Source organism: Anser cygnoides, unplaced genomic scaffold (assembly GCF_040182565.1).
Source record: "Anser cygnoides isolate HZ-2024a breed goose unplaced genomic scaffold, Taihu_goose_T2T_genome scaffold_42_1, whole genome shotgun sequence".
In the NCBI taxonomy this organism is placed as follows: Eukaryota; Metazoa; Chordata; class Aves; order Anseriformes; family Anatidae; genus Anser; species Anser cygnoides.
Genome location: NW_027103066.1, coordinates 1,572,758 through 1,586,923, shown reverse-complemented (window position 1 = coordinate 1,586,923; position 14,166 = coordinate 1,572,758). Strand labels below are relative to the sequence as shown.

The following is a 14,166-nucleotide window of genomic DNA, read 5'->3' as shown; positions in this document are numbered from 1 at the left end:
AAAGGCTGAGAGACCTGGGTCTGTTCAGCCTGGAGAAAAGAAGACTGAGAGGGGATCTTATCAATGTGTATATATACCTGAAGTGTGGGAGACAGAGGGATTTGGCCAACCTCTTTTCAGTGGTTTGTTGGGACAGGACAAGGGGTAATGGCCACAAAATGGAGCACAGGAAGTTCCGCACCAACATGCGAAAGAACTACTTCACGGTGAGGGTGACGGAGCACTGGAACAGGCTGCCCAGGGAGGCTGTGGAGTCTCATTCTCTGGAGATATTCAAGGCCCGTCTGGATGCCTACCTGGGCAGCCTGCTCTAAGGAACCTGCTTTGGCAGGGGGGTTGGACCCGATGATCTTTCGAGGTCCCTTCTAACCCCTACAATTCTGTGATTCTGTGATACTTTACAACTTTACAGTTTGTGGTGTCTGTTTTCCGCACATCAGCTCATTCTGTAGGTCTTGTGGGAATAAAAATGTTGTTTTTGCAGAGTTACATTGTTTAAAGGTAAGGAATGGGGTATTGAGAAATGCTTGCAGTGATAAGAAAACTTAGCAGGTGACCTTGTAAAATGAAGACAACCAGACTCCTTAGAACAATTAGGTGAAAATCACGGTGTCAAGTCAAGTCAGATAAGTGAAGAAACATTACCACTTCAAACAGTAAAAAAGTCAAAAGAAATCTGAAATTTAACAGGCCGGCAACTGAAGGCCATGTATTGTCTGTGAAGCATCGGATAGATTGTGAACCTGGATTACCCGGTCAATGGGGAAACAGGGGAGGGTCCCGGTCATCGAAAAATAAAGTATATAAACAGTACTGTGTGACTAGTAGGCGCGCTCCTGCTTGTGGGATGCCCGCCATTGCAAGTGCGAATAAATTACTACTTCACTGAGATCTTCGCCTGAGCCTAAGTTATTGGCTACGGAGTGTTTCTCACAGTCTTAGCTAACGCTATTGTATGTTAACCACAAGGACAGGAAGATCCCAAAGATAAGGGAGTAAAAGACTGTATGCATAGATAAGGGAACCAGCAAGAACTGGCTTCACTGCTGAAGTCTGTCAAAGAAAGGAAAGGTCAGAATGTTAGCAGCGAGGAAGACTTCTGGCCTTCATCAAAAGACCACCAGAGTATGCCAGATGACCACCCGAGGACTCCAGTACACATGCGAATAGGGGCGGGAACCAGGTTTTCAGTTCCACTGTAACAATTCAAATGCTTAACATGGGTGTTTATGCCAGCAGTTTAAAGAGCAGCTAGTCTAAGTATTTGATGTGTATTATTATATTAAACTTGAATTAATCCTCCCAGTTACAATGAGAGAAATGCCAACTGCTTCAGGCCAATATTTCTCATTAATTACTGCAAGAAAATTACTAGTTTAGACACAACCTGTATCTCCCAGCCAGGAGAGGTTGAAAAAGTTTCCCTAGTAGCCTCTGCTCTACACATAAGAAATTAGATATTTGTATCTTCAATCTCTTAGGATTAGCGTAAGAGAGAGTAGAACATTGTTATAAATGAAGATACAACTCAATCTGAATTTAGTAATATTTATAAAAGGCAAGTAAACAGCGCTGGGTGCACGGGGAGTCTACGCTCTACCAGCACGCACACACAACCGTCGAACTTTCTAAATATATAGAACATTGCTTTTAGATATTCATAAGAAACCCGAGTACGCCTATACATATGTACAATCAGAAAAGGTATCAATTGAAACATAAACATGGCAAAGTTTTCCGAATTCTGGCAAGTGTTTAACAAACAATCCTTTAAGTCTATTACTATTAATGTCCATGACTGGGGGAACATAGTTGGAGTTGGTAATCCTGGTTGAAGTGCTCCCATATCTTCCATGACTTCATTAATTTTTCTCAGACCATATAACAGTCTCCATTTTCCATTCCTTTTCTTGATTACAAAAACCAGAGAGTTCCAGGGCTAGTCGTGGGAACAATATGTTTCGCTTTAAGTTGTTAAGCAACTCGGCCTTCAGGCCTTATGTATCCTATTCCTCCCGGATTGAAGGGAAACAGATCCGGCTCCTTTTCAGGGCCTATAGGGCCTGGATCGAAAGGAACGTTCAGATCACCAGGGGGCGTAACAGCAAAGGCCTGCGATGGCAGTAGCGGCGGGGGGGCCGATGGTGTAGCAGAAGGATCGGTGGACGAGCCCGCAGCTCCCTCACTATCTGGCAAACCACACGTTTCTGATTGCGGTCGCACATGGCTCTTTAAGGCCTCAGAGACTGCTCGCCAGGTGCCAAGCAATCCTGTCGCAACCTTGTTGTTTTTAGTAGCAGAGTCCCACACCTTGACCTCAATTTGGTCCCATGTTTCAGGATCATAAACTGTCTGATTGTTAATAAAGGGAATGTAATGGGTAAGATGTATTTGTTCATTGTATAAAGAAATAAAAAAAAAAAAAAAAAAAAGAAAAGGGATAAGATGGTTATAAAATAGATAGTATTTTACACGAGGTTGGGACAGAGCTTCCTGATCATAATAGAACCTTGATATATGATGACAAAGTTGGGGAGGGGGGGGATTTGCTAACTATCTGTAAGGAATTTGGGAATCTGCGAGGGAGATAAGGTTGCACAATGTTGCCTCAATGAAGGGGAGGCTTATTAGGCAGATAACAAGAAGGGGGGGTGTTGGGTAAACATCCTTGAACAGGCACAAAGACTCTGTGAAATACCCCATCGCAAGACATCCTGTCTGCTACTTCACTCCCCCCCACCCAAACATTAGCGCAACGCGTGAGCACCAAAGAGAGGAAGCAGCCCCCCCCCCCCCCCTTTGGACTGCATATCCGTAGCTGGTTCAACAAGCCCGGACAAGCTGGAACTCGGATACTATAAAACAGCACCCCCGGAGAAGGAAAATTGTGCGCCGCTGCGGAGTCGGAACTCCCCGGCCGCCCAGCGCTGTTTTGCTTCTGCTTGCTTACTTAATTAATTAATAAATTCTGTGATTAATAACATTTATTAACAGACCGACTTCGTATGCGAGTCTGTTCTTAACAATTTGGTGCCGTGACTCGGATAGGCAATTTGATTGAGGACTCCTCTTTGGGGGTGGCGCCCCGCCGATTTTGGCGGCCCTCGAAGCAGGAAGTCTCATTCAGGCCTTCACCGTCGAACCTCAAAAATTAAGCAGAAGCAAATAAAGCCGGCAAACCCTTAGCAATCTTTGTGCACGAAGACCGAACGAAGACCCACGGGGTGGGTAAGTATAGGCCGGTGATCCGTTCGGTAAGGGTGGGGAATCCCGGAGTATGGCTTCTGAGACGGCCAATCGCGGCCGAAGCGAGTGCGGACCCCTCGGTAGTGCGGTTCCCACATCCCGCGAGGGACTAGGCCACGAAAAGGGGGAAGTGTGTGTGTGTGTGAGTGAAGGTACTCCGGAAGATGGGACAGAAGAAAAGTAAGCCTTCTGGTCCCATGGGTGGGGGAAATAGCGGTAGGAATATTCCTCCTATTCCCCCGGATAGCCCGCTGGGGCTAATGATTAAGAATTGGAGTAATTCCCCTTCTAGGCGGGGAAAAAGTAAAGTAAAAATGATTCATTATTGTGTAGAGATCTGGGGTAATAAGCCCATAAAGGGGGACAGTGTGTTTTGGCCCCTTTTCGGTTCCTTTGAGGATTGGATATGTCAGGCTCTAAATATTTATGTTAATTCAAAGGAACCATTTAGTTTAGAGGAAAGCGAATACGCACATTTATGGATAAATTTTGAAACTGGGACCCAGTTATACCCTCTAAAAGAAAAAGGAGGGAAGGGAAAGAAGAGAGATTTGGAAGTCCCAGTTGCGCCACCTCCCTACGTGCCCTCTTTGCCAACAGCACCCTCTGCTGCCGAATCTGAGGATTCGGATGACAGTGCCTCGGTCCAAGGGAGACGAGGGCCAGTAACTAGAAGCCAGACTCGTCGCGCTAAAGAAGGGTTGTACCCCTTGCGGGAGATTGCAATGGGGGGACCTCAACCAGGGATGGGATATGTAGCCGTCCCCATTAATTCAGGGGACGTTAGAGACTTTAAAAAGGAGATGGGAAGTCTCTTAGAAGACCCGTTAGGAGTAGCCGAACAGGTAGATCAGTTTTTAGGGCCAAACATTTATACTTGGGAAGAATTACAATCTATTTTGGGAATATTATTTACATCAGAAGAGAGAGGAATGATAAGGAGAGCAGGTATGCGAATTTGGGACCAGCAACATCAGCAAGGTCCTGCTGCTGATATTAAGTGGCCAATGCAGACACCTAACTGGAATAACCAGGATCCAATACACAGGGGCCACATGCAGGATCTAAGAACAATCATAATACAAGGAATCAGAGAATCTGTGCCCAGAGGACAGAATATAAATAAAGCATTCAGTGAACAACAGAAAAAGGATGAAACTCCAACAGAATGGTTGGAGAGACTTCGTAAAAGTCTGCAATTATACAGTGGGTTAGACCCAGGTACCCCGTTAGGGGAAGCATTACTTAAGACACAGTTTGTGGCTAAGTCTTGGATAGATATCAGAAAGAAATTGGAAAAAATAGAGGATTGGCAAGATAGAGGTCTGGACGAATTATTAAGGGAAGCACAAAAGGTGTATGTTCGTAGGGAAGATGAGAAGGAAAAGAAGCAAGTGCGAATGATGGTGGCAGCGGTGCGAGAAGGATCCAGAAGGGCTGGCAATGAACAAAGATGGAGGAATGAAGGGTTTACTAGAAGGAATAGGAAAGAGAAAAAGGGTGCCCAGGAAAGAAGAGATGTGACCTGTTTTTACTGTAATAAGAAGGGTCACATGAAAAGGGAGTGCCGACAGAGGAAAGAGGATGAGAAAATGTTTAGAAATGAATAGGGGTGTCAGGGGCTCTATTTGCTGGGGACCCAAAGGAACAGTGAGCCCTTGATAAAGTTACGAGTGGGCCCCCAGCGCGAGGAAATCGAATTCCTCATAGACACGGGAGCTGAAAGATCAACTGTCCAGACATTACCTTTAGGATGTAGAACTTCAAAGGATAGAATACAGGTAATAGGAGCAAAAGGGGAGCCTTTTGGGGTCCCCGTTATAAAAGAGGTACCGATTGAATTGGGATCAAAAAAGGGTACGGGGCATCTGCTTCTTGTGCCAGAAGCCGAATATAACTTATTAGGTAGAGATTTGATAATAGAATTAGGCATAGGACTAGAGGTAGTAGAAAAGAAACTGGAAATAAAGCTGTGTCTTCTTCGGGTAGAGGTTGAGAAAGAGATAGACCCCGAGGTTTGGTATACCTCGGAGAGCGTTGGAAGGTTAAACATTAAACGATTTAAGGTAACTATCAAAGAGCCAGAAGTACCAATCAGGATAAAACAATACCCCTTGTCTGAAGAGGGTAGAAAGGGTCTGAAGGAAGACATACAACGATTATTACAACAGGGGTTGTTAGAACCCTGTATGTCTCCTTTCAACACCCCTATATTACCAGTTAAAAGAAAGGATGGTAAATACCGATTGGTACATGATTTGAGAGAAATTAATAAGAGAACTATAACCAGATTCCCCGTGGTAGCAAACCCACATACCTTATTGAGCCAATTAAGCCCAGAGGACAAGTGGTACAGTGTAATAGATTTAAAGGATGCTTTCTGGGCCTGTCCTCTTGATGAGGACAGTAGGAATTATTTTGCCTTTGAATGGGAGGATCCCGACACTCACAGGAAACAGCAACTAAGGTGGACAGTGTTACCTCAGGGGTTTACAGAATCTCCAAACTTGTTTGGCCAGGCCCTGGAGCAAATTCTAGAGGATTACGATAGAATGCCAGGGACCAAAATGATCCAATATGTAGATGACTTATTAATAGCGGGAAAAGATGAGAAAATCGTACGACAGGCAAGTATAAACTTGCTGAATTTTTTGGGCTCACGGGGACTAAAGGTTTCAAAAGCAAAATTACAATTTGTGGAGGAAGAAGTAAAGTATTTAGGCCATTTATTAAGCAAAGGAACAAAGAAATTAGACCCTGAAAGAGTTAGAGGTATTTTAGAACTCAGGGCACCAGAGACGAAAAAACAAATCAGGCAGTTGCTAGGATTGACAGGGTACTGCAGACAGTGGATAGAGGATTACAGCGGGAAGGTAAAATTTTTATACAACAAATTGAGTAACGAGGGCCATCTTAAATGGACAAAAGAGGATGAGGAACGACTGATGCTCCTAAAAGAAGAACTCGTGAATCCACCGGTTTTAAGCTTTCCCGAATTAAAGAAGCCCTTTTTCCTGTTTGTTAATACTACAGAAGGAACTGCGTATGGAGTACTGGCACAAGAATGGGCAGGATGTAAAAAGCCTGTGGCCTATTTGTCAAAATTGCTAGATCCAGTCACTAGAGGCTGGCCAAACTGTTTACAAGCAATTGCAGCAGCGGCCTTATTGGTTGAAGAGGCACAAAAGATTACCTTTGGAGGAGAAATTAGAGTAATATCTCCCCACAACATTCGCGGAGTGTTGCAGCAAAAAGCAGACAAATGGATCACCGACGCAAGGCTGTTGAGATACGAGGGGATATTGATCTCTTCCCCAAGATTGACTCTAGAAACTGCACCAGTACAAAACCCTGCGCAATTTCTCTACGGAGAAACAAATGGCCATCTAGAACATGATTGTCTCAGCAACATCGAAGAACATACGAGATTAAGACCGGACTTAGAAGATACCGAATTGACTCATGGGGAACAGATATATGTGGATGGATCCTCTAGGGTAATAGAAGGGAAAAGAAAATCGGGGTATGCCCTGATAGATGGGAAAACATTTAGAGTCATAGAATCAGGACCCCTCAGTCCGAGTTGGTCAGCTCAGGCTTGTGAATTATATGCAATGTTAAGGGCTTTGAAATTATTGAAAGATAGAAGCGGAACCATCTATACGGATTCAAAATATGTTTATGGGGTAATACACACCTTTGGAAAAATTTGGGAAGAGAGAGGACTTATAAACTCCCAGGGGAAAGGACTAGTTCATCAAGAATTGATTGTTAGGGTTTTACAAGCGATTAGGGAGCCAAAAGAGATAGCGGTGGTACATGTAAAAGGCCACCAGCGTGGACTGACCCCGCAAATAAGGGGAAACAATCTTGCTGATCAAGAGGCAAAGCGGGTAGCCCTCATGACTAACTATGTAATAACAAAAAGGGCGGATTGCCCAACTTGTGGAGAGGATTTAAAGAGGGAACCTTGTTATGGGTGTTGGAAGAATTGGGGGATGGATGGAGTAGAATGTAATTGTTCAAAGGAAGAGAGCCCTCCTTACAAAAATTGTTTCAAACATGGCTTGCAAATGTCTTTGATAGGAGGGACTTTCTTCTCCCCCTTGTTGTGTTTTACTGTGCAAGAAAAAGGGAAAATGATACAAATGGGAATTAAGGAAAATAAGGAAGGGAGATGGTTGCTACCTGATGGGAGAGAGGTATTGCCTAAATCAGTAGCTGTGAGGGTGCTACGGAGATACCATGATCAATCCCACTGGGGAGTACAGGCCCTAGTGGACCAATTTGCATACAAGTATATGTGTATTGGAATATATGATATAGCAAAGACAATAGTTAATGGATGTATAACTTGCCGAAGGGTAAATGCCAAAAACATAAGGAAAAGGATTATGGGAGGAAGGGAATTGGCCCATCGACCCTTCGCAAAAATTCAATTGGACTTTACGGAACTCCCCAGAGTAGGGAGATATAAATATTTGCTCGTGATAGTAGATCATTTGACTAACTTTGTCGAGGCATTCCCTACGGCAAGGGCAACGGCACAAACAGTAGTAAAAATTTTACTGGAGAACATAATCCCTCGATACGGAGTTATTGAAATGATAGATTCTGATAGAGGGCCTCACTTTGTGTCAAAGGTTATACAAGAAATTATGAGAAACTTAGGAATCAAGTGGGAATACCACACTCCTTGGCACCCTGAGAGCTCGGGAAAAGTAGAACGAATGAATGGGGAAATTAAGAAACAACTTACTAAATTGATGATAGAAACTAAAACCTCATGGATAAAATGCTTACCTCTTGCTTTGCTAAACCTGCGTACGAAACCCCGAACTGATCTGGGGTTGTCACCATTTGAAATGCTATATGGGATGCCCTATGACTTAGAGATACCCGTCGATCACCCCCACATTCAAGATGAGAGTTTGAAGTCTTATTTAGTACAGTTAGGGAACAGAAGGAGGGAATTGCAGAAAAGGGGTCTGGTTATACAACGCCCTCCTCTGGATATGGCAATACACAATATACAGCCTGGGGACCAGGTCTTGATTAAAACTTGGAAAGAAACTGCATTGACCCCACGTTGGGAAGGTCCCTATATTGTTTTGCTAACTACAGAGACTGCTGTCCGGACTGCTGAACGGGGATGGACGCACGCCAGCCGAGTTAAAGGGCCAATACAGAACGACAGGTGGGAAGTGACTTCCGGCTCTGAGGACTTAAAGCTGACTCTGCGACGAACTCGGTAGGCATTACTGGGAAGGGGTGGAGGCTCCATGGTCCCTGAAGAATACTACTGCTGCCGAGAAGAATCATAACCCCGTAGGTGGTAGCACCCCATCTGACGGGCGAGGCAGAGTGGTAAAACAAGTGGGAATGGACCTTCACTACCCCCTGTGGTGCTTGGGGTTATTCGCGATGGTCATGCCACCCACCGCTGGTCAACACCACCCGCATCAGCCTTTCTTGTGGAGCTTGATAAGACTTTTCGATACTACGGTCGTACAGCAGATTGTTACGCCAGGGGCTCCCAGCTTTAAGACTGATCTCTGCAACCTCACAACGACTTTGGAGCTATGTAACAATCAGTCAGATTTCTACTTATGCCCAGCTTCTAACCCAGGGAAAAGCTACTGTAATTCCCCAGCACAGTATTACTGCGCTTATTGGGGTTGCGAAACTATAGCCACAGCATGGAATCCAGGCGGGGGAAAAGATAAATATTTAACTGTCCAATTTGGGCCTCAGGGTTGCAGTAATCGGAACACGGTTGAGGCAGTCTATCACCGTGGAACAGGGACCGTACAAAAAGGGAATTGCGCGTTTTTGTGGGTTAACGTAACTAATCCGATGGATCCGGGGTGGATCCTTGGAAGGACTTGGGGAATAAGGTATTATGAGAAAGGAGCTGATAGAGGGGAAATAATTTTAATAAAGAAGGAAGAACCGCCTAAAACACCTCGAAAGGTAGGCCCCCTCTCACATTTGGAAAACAAAGGGACGTCTCGCCCCACGACAACTAAATTGACCCCCACGCGGCCTGGTAATAATAAAATGACGTCCATTCCCACTCCTACTCCCACTGCGATAGGAAGAAATAGGGATGATTCTTCCTTAAGTAGAATGTGGAAAATTATTGAAGCCAGCTATCAACTCCTTAATCAAACAAACCCGGAAATTACAAAAAAATGCTGGTTATGTGTCAGTGCCCAGCCTCCATATTACGAGGCAATAGGGGATATGGGTGCACTCGAATACTCGAATGAATCAAACCCCAGCAAATGTAACTGGGGGCAGGAAATCGGGATCACTCTAACACAGGTGACAGGGAAAGGTAGGTGTATAGGAACAGTCCCAAGAGGGAAAAGAGATTTATGCAGTATTACAGAAGATAGAAAACAACCCTCTAATTGGTTGATTCCGGCTAATAATACTCGATGGGTATGTTCGTCTTTAGGGGTAACTCCGTGTCTGTCTTTAAAATTGTTTAATTCGTCCCGCGACTTCTGTGTACAGGTAGTAATTATACCAAGAATTCTGTACCATTCTGAAGAGTATATATACATGCAACACACAATACCACAATTTAATCTAAAAAGGAGGGAACCGGTAACAGCTGTTACCCTAGCCACTTTAATGATTTTAGGGACCGCGGGAGCTGGAACGGGGATTGCATCCCTAGTTAAACAAAGTCAAGAATTTACCTCTTTACGAGTTGCTGTGGATGAGGACTTGGCTCGCATAGAGCAATCGATAACGGCCCTAGAAAAGTCAGTCAGGTCATTATCTGAAGTAGTGCTCCAAAATCGCAGAGGACTGGACTTGATATTCTTACAACAAGGAGGACTTTGCGCAGCCCTGCGAGAAGAGTGTTGCGTATATGCTGACCATACAGGAGTAGTAAGGGACACTATGACAAAACTCCGAGAAGGATTAGAGAAACGAAAAAGGGAACACGAAGCTCGCCAGAGTTGGTATGAATCTTGGTTTAATTACTCACCTTGGCTTACAACATTGTTATCTACTATTGCTGGACCATTATTGTTGCTAATATTTGTGTTGACTTTTGGCCCATGTATCTTTAACCGGGTAATTGCTATTGTAAAAAGTCGACTGGAGGCTGCACATTTGATGCTTATACGTGCTAAGTATGAAACTGTAGATCAGGAAGAAGATACTGAAACCTTGATGATGTGTAAAAAAGCTTTGGAAGAATTTAATGAACAAAATAAGTAGCCTAAAAGAAAAAGGAGGGATTGTAATGGGTAAGATGTATTTGTTCATTGTATAAAGAAATAAAAAAAAAAGAAAAGGGATAAGATGGTTATAAAATAGATAGTATTTTACACGAGGTTGGGACAGAGCTTCCTGATCATAATAGAACCTTGATATATGATGACAAAGTTGGGGAGGGGGGGGATTTGCTAACTATCTGTAAGGAATTTGGGAATCTGCGAGGGAGATAAGGTTGCACAATGTTGCCTCAATGAAGGGGAGGCTTATTAGGCAGATAACAAGAAGGGGGGGTGTTGGGTAAACATCCTTGAACAGGCACAAAGACTCTGTGAAATACCCCATCGCAAGACATCCTGTCTGCTACTTCACTCCCCCCCACCCAAACATTAGCGCAACGCGTGAGCACCAAAGAGAGGAAGCAGCCCCCCCCCCTTTGGACTGCATAGCCGTAGCTGGTTCAACAAGCCCGGACAAGCTGGAACTCGGATACTATAAAACAGCACCCCCGGAGAAGGAAAATTGTGCGCCGCTGCGGAGTCGGAACTCCCCGGCCGCCCAGCGCTGTTTTGCTTCTGCTTGCTTACTTAATTAATTAGTAAATTCTGTGAATAATAACATTTATTAACAGACCGACTTCGTATGCGAGTCTGTTCATAACAGTCTCTACTTTAATAGTCGGATGTGATCACCAACCATGGGGCTTGTCGACCCCAATGGCCACACTCCCACATCTTCCCCTTCTTTATTAACATAAGAAAGCGCGATTAACACAAATTAAGAAAGCAGGATCAACACAAACTAAAACACAGAGAAAAACTGCCAGGCATACTAAGTCTATCTTTAAAAATCTTCGTAAAACCATCCCTGGGAGAGGCAGGCACTGAGTGCTGCCCAGCCGGGGGGCTCTGGCTGCCCCTCCAACTCCTGGAGTCCTTGATTGTGGGTCCAGCATATGCCAGTGGGACCCTCCCATATGCTGTTTTTTGTTTCTCCCTGCTCTGTTAGCCTGCCCCTGTTCCTGTTCTTCATGTCCCTGTTTAAGGTGTCTCCTGAATCACCTTTCTTTGTTCCCTCTCAACTCTTTACTTTCCTGATGGCCTCATCTTTAAGAGTCAGATGTTATCACCAACCATGGGACTTGTCGACCCCCATGGCCATGCTCCCACATCTCCCCCTTCTTTATTAACATAAAAGAGCTCGATTAACAAAAATTAAGAAAGCAGGTTTAACACAAATTAAGAAGGCGCGATTAACAGAAATCAAGAAAGCAAGAGAAACACAAATTAAGAAAGCACTATTAACACAAATTAAAATACAGAGAAAAACTGCCAGGCATACTAATTCCATCTTTAACAAACTTTGTAACCCCATCCCTGGGAGAGGCAGGCACTGACTGCTGCCCAGCCGGGGGGCTCTGGCTGCCCCTCCAACTCCTGGAGTCCTTGTTTGTGGGTCCTGCGTAAGCCACCGTGACCCTCCCATAAGCTCTTTTTGTTCGTCCCTGTTCTGTTAGCCTGTCCCTATTCATTCCTTTTCTGTTTTTGTCCCTGTTCCGTTTGCCTGTCCCTATTCATTCCTTTTTTGTTTTTGTCCCTGTGCTGTTAGCCTGTCCCTGTTCCTGTTCTTCATGTCCCTGTTTGTTTTCTTCTGGTCCCTGTTCGTTTTCATGTCCCTGTTGGGGGGCGATTTGTGGCGTAAAGACCGCACGGACAACGGGGTTCTTTCAGGATCTGTAACTGCTACCTCTTTATTGATGACATAACTTCAACTCTCTCTTACTGAAGGCATAACTTCATCTCTCAGAGTGAGGGCACAACTTCATTCTATCCCTTATTCAGGAAAGGCTCCCTTCCTATAATTTCCGCCTCACAGCAGTACCTTTCCACTATCTAGTCATTGGTCAACAACTTTGCCCGGCAACAGCAAACACCCAGCAACGTCCATGCTTTAACGGCTGGAGAACTAGCCACCCCAGACAAGAAGGTGTCACCTGAATCACCCTTCTTTGTTCCCTCTCAACTCTTTAAATTCCTGATGGTCTCATCCTTAAGAGTCGGATATTATTACCAACCATGGGGCTTGTCGACCCCCATGGCCACACTCCCACATCTTCCCCTTCTTTATTAACTTAAGAAAGCGCGATTAACACAAATTAAGAAGGCAGGATCAACACAAACTAAAACACAGAGAAAAGCTACCAGGCATACTAAGTCTATATTTAACAGTCTTTGTAAAACCAGCCGTGTGAGAGGCAGGCACTGAGTGCTGCCCAGCCGGGGGGCTCTGGCTGCCCCTCCAACTCCTGGAGTCCTTGTTTGTGGGTCCAGCATATGCCAGCGGGACCATCCCATATGCTGTTTTTTGTTTGTCCCTGTTCTGATAGCATGTCCCTATTCATTCCTTTTTTGTTTTTGTCCCTGTTCTGTTAGCCTGTCCCTGTTCCTGTTCTTCATGTCCCTGCTTAAGGTGTCTCCTGAATCACCCTTCTTTGTTCCCTCTCAACTCTTTAAATTCCTGATGGTCTCATCCTTAAGAGTTGTATGTTATTACCAACCATGGGGCTTGTCGACCCCCGTGGCCACACTCCCACATCTTCCCCTTCTTTATTAACTTAAGAAAGCGCGATTAACACAAATTAAGAAGGCAGGATCAACACAAACTAAAACACAGAGAAAAGCTACCAGGCATACTAAGTCTATATTTAACAGTCTTTGTAAAACCAGCCGTGTGAGAGGCAGGCACTGAGTGCTGCCCAGCCGGGGGGCTCTGGCTGCCCCTCCAACTCCTGGAGTCCTTGTTTGTGGGTCTAGCATACGCCAGTGGGACCCTCCCATATGCTGTTTTTTGTTTCTCCCTGCTCTGTTAGCCTGCCCCTGTACCTGTTCTTCATGTCCCTGTTTAAGGTGTCTCCTGAATCACCTTTCTTTGTTCCCTCTTAACTCTTCACTTTCCTGATGGCCTCATCTTTAAGAGTTGGATGTTATCACCAATCATGGGACTTGTCGACCCCCATGGCCATGCTCCCACATCTCCCCCTTCTTTATTAACATAAAAGAGCTCGATTAACACAAATTAAGAAAGCAGGTTTAACACAAGTTATGAAGGCGCGATTAACAGAAATTAAGAAAGCAAGAGTAACACAAATTAAGAAAGCACTATTAACACAAACTGAAACACAGAGAAAAACTGCCAGGCATACTAATTCCATCTTTAACAAACTTTGTAACCCCATCCCTGGGAGAGGCAGGCACTGAGTGCTGCCCAGCCGGGGGCTCTGGCTGCCCCTCCAACTCCTGGAGTCCTTGTTTGTGGGTCCTGCCTATGCCAGCGAGACCCTCCCATACGCTGTTTTTTGTTTGTCCCTGTTCTGATAGCATGTCCCTATTCATTCCTTTTTTGTTTTCCTCCCTGTTCTGTTAGCCTGTCCCTGTTCCTGTTCTTCATGTCCCTGTTTAAGGTGTCTCCTGAATCACCCTTCTTTGTTCCCTCTCAACTCTTCACTTTCCTGATGGCCTCATCTTTAAGAGTGGGATGTGATCACCAACCATGGGGCTTGTCGAACCCCATGGCCACACTCCCACATCTCCTCCCTCTTTATTAACAGAAGAAAGCGCAATTAACACAAATTAAGAAGGCAGGATCAACACAAACTAAAACACAGAGAAAAACTGCCAGGCA

The 14,166-nt window shown here is 44.8% G+C and overlaps 1 long non-coding RNA gene across 1 annotated transcript; it reads left to right on the top strand.

Moving 5' to 3' along the window:
• The first annotated feature begins 2,372 nt into the window (after positions 1-2,372).
• LOC125181830 (uncharacterized) lies at positions 2,373-9,249 on the top strand. The gene is made up of 2 exons (XR_010828039.1): positions 2,373-3,228; positions 6,280-9,249. It is a non-coding gene; the product is annotated as an uncharacterized lncRNA (long non-coding RNA).
• The last annotated feature ends 4,917 nt before the right edge of the window (positions 9,250-14,166 follow it).